The sequence below is a fragment of the Parasteatoda tepidariorum genome, chromosome 1, assembly GCF_982258835.1.
Source record: "Parasteatoda tepidariorum strain Cologne lab strain chromosome 1, Ptep-v5.0, whole genome shotgun sequence".
Taxonomy (NCBI): domain Eukaryota; kingdom Metazoa; phylum Arthropoda; class Arachnida; order Araneae; family Theridiidae; genus Parasteatoda; species Parasteatoda tepidariorum.
The window spans coordinates 102,014,667-102,020,666 of record NC_141755.1 but is presented as its reverse complement, the minus strand read 5'-3'; positions in this window follow the sequence as shown (position 1 = coordinate 102,020,666).

The window sequence follows — 6,000 nt, the reverse complement described above, 5'->3', positions numbered from 1 at the left end:
ACACCCTATGCGTGCTAGAATATCCGAAATGTTGCCAAAGAAGTCGAAAAAGAACAAACAAGCTGATTTTCCTGGATTTTTCCAGTTTTTTCCCATTTTTCCAACTAAAAAAATTATTTCCTACATGCAGGACCCTCCAGAATATTGAAAAACACATCAAAAAAAGTAATATAATTTAAAATAAAAAATAAAAAATAAAAAAATTTTGAAATTTTGTCCGTCCCTGGGATTCGAACACAGTACTCCTCCCTCCAGCTGTGAACTTGCTTGTCTGGTGGCCTTCCTTCCTGTCCTCGGTGATACGTGAAGCCTACCACAGTTTCGTTTCAAAAGCTCTCTCCTCTCATCTTCGCAATACACCTTTAAGGGCCAATTGTGACCCCCTTAATTTGCCTATAAAAAATCTCTTCGGCAGCCTTGTTTGGACCATAGATCCCTACTTAGGGTCCGAGTTTGAAAATTATACCTTGATATTAAAGGGAGCTAGGAGGTCTTGAAATTTGAACCTTTTTCGAGCCATTTTATTTTTTGATTCTTTTTTTTTTATTATTTCATTACGCTTTCTTTGCAGGATTTCACACACGGAAAACACCCTATGCGTGCTAGAATATCCGAAATGTTGCCAAAGAAGTCGAAAAAGAACAAACAAGCTGATTTTCCTGGATTTTTCCAGTTTTTTCCCATTTTTCCAACTAAAAAAATTATTTCCTACATGCAGGACCCTCCAGAATATTGAAAAACACATCAAAAAAAGTAATATAATTTAAAATAAAAAATAAAAAATAAAAAAATTTTGAAATTTTGTCCGTCCCTGGGATTCGAACACAGTACTCCTCCCTCCAGCTGTGAACTTGCTTGTCTGGTGGCCTTCCTTCCTGTCCTCGGTGATACGTGAAGCCTACCACAGTTTCGTTTCAAAAGCTCTCTCCTCTCATCTTCGCAATACACCTTTAAGGGCCAATTGTGACCCCCTTAATTTGCCTATAAAAAATCTCTTCGGCAGCCTTGTTTGGACCATAGATCCCTACTTAGGGTCCGAGTTTGAAAATTATACCTTGATATTAAAGGGAGCTAGGAGGTCTTGAAATTTGAACCTTTTTCGAGCCATTTTATTTTTTGATTCTTTTTTTTTATTATTTCATTACGCTTTCTTTGCAGGATTTCACACACGGAAAACACCCTATGCGTGCTAGAATATCCGAAATGTTGCCAAAGAAGTCGAAAAAGAACAAACAAGCTGATTTTCCTGGATTTTTCCAGTTTTTTCCCATTTTTCCAACTAAAAAAATTATTTCCTACATGCAGGACCCTCCAGAATATTGAAAAACACATCAAAAAAAGTAATATAATTTAAAATAAAAAATAAAAAATAAAAAAATTTTGAAATTTTGTCCGTCCCTGGGATTCGAACACAGTACTCCTCCCTCCAGCTGTGAACTTGCTTGTCTGGTGGCCTTCCTTCCTGTCCTCGGTGATACGTGAAGCCTACCACAGTTTCGTTTCAAAAGCTCTCTCCTCTCATCTTCGCAATACACCTTTAAGGGCCAATTGTGACCCCCTTAATTTGCCTATAAAAAATCTCTTCGGCAGCCTTGTTTGGACCATAGATCCCTACTTAGGGTCCGAGTTTGAAAATTATACCTTGATATTAAAGGGAGCTAGGAGGTCTTGAAATTTGAACCTTTTTCGAGCCATTTTATTTTTTGATTCTTTTTTTTTATTATTTCATTACGCTTTCTTTGCAGGATTTCACACACGGAAAACACCCTATGCGTGCTAGAATATCCGAAATGTTGCCAAAGAAGTCGAAAAAGAACAAACAAGCTGATTTTCCTGGATTTTTCCAGTTTTTTCCCATTTTTCCAACTAAAAAAATTATTTCCTACATGCAGGACCCTCCAGAATATTGAAAAACACATCAAAAAAAGTAATATAATTTAAAATAAAAAATAAAAAAATTTTGAAATTTTGTCCGTCCCTGGGATTCGAACACAGTACTCCTCCCTCCAGCTGTGAACTTGCTTGTCTGGTGGCCTTCCTTCCTGTCCTCGGTGATACGTGAAGCCTACCACAGTTTCGTTTCAAAAGCTCTCTCCTCTCATCTTCGCAATACACCTTTAAGGGCCAATTGTGACCCCCTTAATTTGCCTATAAAAAATCTCTTCGGCAGCCTTGTTTGGACCATAGATCCCTACTTAGGGTCCGAGTTTGAAAATTATACCTTGATATTAAAGGGAGCTAGGAGGTCTTGAAATTTGAACCTTTTTCGAGCCATTTTATTTTTTGATTCTTTTTTTTTATTATTTCATTACGCTTTCTTTGCAGGATTTCACACACGGAAAACACCCCATGCGTGCTAGAATATCCGAAATGTTGCCAAAGAAGTCGAAAAAGAACAAACAAGCTGATTTTCCTGGATTTTTCCAGTTTTTTCCCATTTTTCCAACTAAAAAAATTATTTCCTACATGCAGGACCCTCCAGAATATTGAAAAACACATCAAAAAAAGTAATATAATTTAAAATAAAAAATAAAAAATAAAAAAATTTTGAAATTTTGTCCGTCCCTGGGATTCGAACACAGTACTCCTCCCTCCAGCTGTGAACTTGCTTGTCTGGTGGCCTTCCTTCCTGTCCTCGGTGATACGTGAAGCCTACCACAGTTTCGTTTCAAAAGCTCTCTCCTCTCATCTTCGCAATACACCTTTAAGGGCCAATTGTGACCCCCTTAATTTGCCTATAAAAAATCTCTTCGGCAGCCTTGTTTGGACCATAGATCCCTACTTAGGGTCCGAGTTTGAAAATTATACCTTGATATTAAAGGGAGCTAGGAGGTCTTGAAATTTGAACCTTTTTCGAGCCATTTTATTTTTTGATTCTTTTTTTTTATTATTTCATTACGCTTTCTTTGCAGGATTTCACACACGGAAAACACCCTATGCGTGCTAGAATATCCGAAATGTTGCCAAAGAAGTCGAAAAAGAACAAACAAGCTGATTTTCCTGGATTTTTCCAGTTTTTTCCCATTTTTCCAACTAAAAAAATTATTTCCTACATGCAGGACCCTCCAGAATATTGAAAAACACATCAAAAAAAGTAATATAATTTAAAATAAAAAATAAAAAATAAAAAAATTTTGAAATTTTGTCCGTCCCTGGGATTCGAACACAGTACTCCTCCCTCCAGCTGTGAACTTGCTTGTCTGGTGGCCTTCCTTCCTGTCCTCGGTGATACGTGAAGCCTACCACAGTTTCGTTTCAAAAGCTCTCTCCTCTCATCTTCGCAATACACCTTTAAGGGCCAATTGTGACCCCCTTAATTTGCCTATAAAAAATCTCTTCGGCAGCCTTGTTTGGACCATAGATCCCTACTTAGGGTCCGAGTTTGAAAATTATACCTTGATATTAAAGGGAGCTAGGAGGTCTTGAAATTTGAACCTTTTTCGAGCCATTTTATTTTTTGATTCTTTTTTTTTATTATTTCATTACGCTTTCTTTGCAGGATTTCACACACGGAAAACACCCCATGCGTGCTAGAATATCCGAAATGTTGCCAAAGAAGTCGAAAAAGAACAAACAAGCTGATTTTCCTGGATTTTTCCAGTTTTTTCCCATTTTTCCAACTAAAAAAATTATTTCCTACATGCAGGACCCTCCAGAATATTGAAAAACACATCAAAAAAAGTAATATAATTTAAAATAAAAAATAAAAAATAAAAAAATTTTGAAATTTTGTCCGTCCCTGGGATTCGAACACAGTACTCCTCCCTCCAGCTGTGAACTTGCTTGTCTGGTGGCCTTCCTTCCTGTCCTCGGTGATACGTGAAGCCTACCACAGTTTCGTTTCAAAAGCTCTCTCCTCTCATCTTCGCAATACACCTTTAAGGGCCAATTGTGACCCCCTTAATTTGCCTATAAAAAATCTCTTCGGCAGCCTTGTTTGGACCATAGATCCCTACTTAGGGTCCGAGTTTGAAAATTATACCTTGATATTAAAGGGAGCTAGGAGGTCTTGAAATTTGAACCTTTTTCGAGCCATTTTATTTTTTGATTCTTTTTTTTTATTATTTCATTACGCTTTCTTTGCAGGATTTCACACACGGAAAACACCCCATGCGTGCTAGAATATCCGAAATGTTGCCAAAGAAGTCGAAAAAGAACAAACAAGCTGATTTTCCTGGATTTTTCCAGTTTTTTCCCATTTTTCCAACTAAAAAAATTATTTCCTACATGCAGGACCCTCCAGAATATTGAAAAACACATCAAAAAAAGTAATATAATTTAAAATAAAAAATAAAAAATAAAAAAATTTTGAAATTTTGTCCGTCCCTGGGATTCGAACACAGTACTCCTCCCTCCAGCTGTGAACTTGCTTGTCTGGTGGCCTTCCTTCCTGTCCTCGGTGATACGTGAAGCCTACCACAGTTTCGTTTCAAAAGCTCTCTCCTCTCATCTTCGCAATACACCTTTAAGGGCCAATTGTGACCCCCTTAATTTGCCTATAAAAAATCTCTTCGGCAGCCTTGTTTGGACCATAGATCCCTACTTAGGGTCCGAGTTTGAAAATTATACCTTGATATTAAAGGGAGCTAGGAGGTCTTGAAATTTGAACCTTTTTCGAGCCATTTTATTTTTTGATTCTTTTTTTTTATTATTTCATTACGCTTTCTTTGCAGGATTTCACACACGGAAAACACCCCATGCGTGCTAGAATATCCGAAATGTTGCCAAAGAAGTCGAAAAAGAACAAACAAGCTGATTTTCCTGGATTTTTCCAGTTTTTTCCCATTTTTCCAACTAAAAAAATTATTTCCTACATGCAGGACCCTCCAGAATATTGAAAAACACATCAAAAAAAGTAATATAATTTAAAATAAAAAATAAAAAATAAAAAAATTTTGAAATTTTGTCCGTCCCTGGGATTCGAACACAGTACTCCTCCCTCCAGCTGTGAACTTGCTTGTCTGGTGGCCTTCCTTCCTGTCCTCGGTGATACGTGAAGCCTACCACAGTTTCGTTTCAAAAGCTCTCTCCTCTCATCTTCGCAATACACCTTTAAGGGCCAATTGTGACCCCCTTAATTTGCCTATAAAAAATCTCTTCGGCAGCCTTGTTTGGACCATAGATCCCTACTTAGGGTCCGAGTTTGAAAATTATACCTTGATATTAAAGGGAGCTAGGAGGTCTTGAAATTTGAACCTTTTTCGAGCCATTTTATTTTTTGATTCTTTTTTTTTATTATTTCATTACGCTTTCTTTGCAGGATTTCACACACGGAAAACACCCCATGCGTGCTAGAATATCCGAAATGTTGCCAAAGAAGTCGAAAAAGAACAAACAAGCTGATTTTCCTGGATTTTTCCAGTTTTTTCCCATTTTTCCAACTAAAAAAATTATTTCCTACATGCAGGACCCTCCAGAATATTGAAAAACACATCAAAAAAAGTAATATAATTTAAAATAAAAAATAAAAAATAAAAAAATTTTGAAATTTTGTCCGTCCCTGGGATTCGAACACAGTACTCCTCCCTCCAGCTGTGAACTTGCTTGTCTGGTGGCCTTCCTTCCTGTCCTCGGTGATACGTGAAGCCTACCACAGTTTCGTTTCAAAAGCTCTCTCCTCTCATCTTCGCAATACACCTTTAAGGGCCAATTGTGACCCCCTTAATTTGCCTATAAAAAATCTCTTCGGCAGCCTTGTTTGGACCATAGATCCCTACTTAGGGTCCGAGTTTGAAAATTATACCTTGATATTAAAGGGAGCTAGGAGGTCTTGAAATTTGAACCTTTTTCGAGCCATTTTATTTTTTGATTCTTTTTTTTTATTATTTCATTACGCTTTCTTTGCAGGATTTCACACACGGAAAACACCCTATGCGTGCTAGAATATCCGAAATGTTGCCAAAGAAGTCGAAAAAGAACAAACAAGCTGATTTTCCTGGATTTTTCCAGTTTTTTCCCATTTTTCCAACTAAAAAAATTATTTCCTACATGCAGGACCCT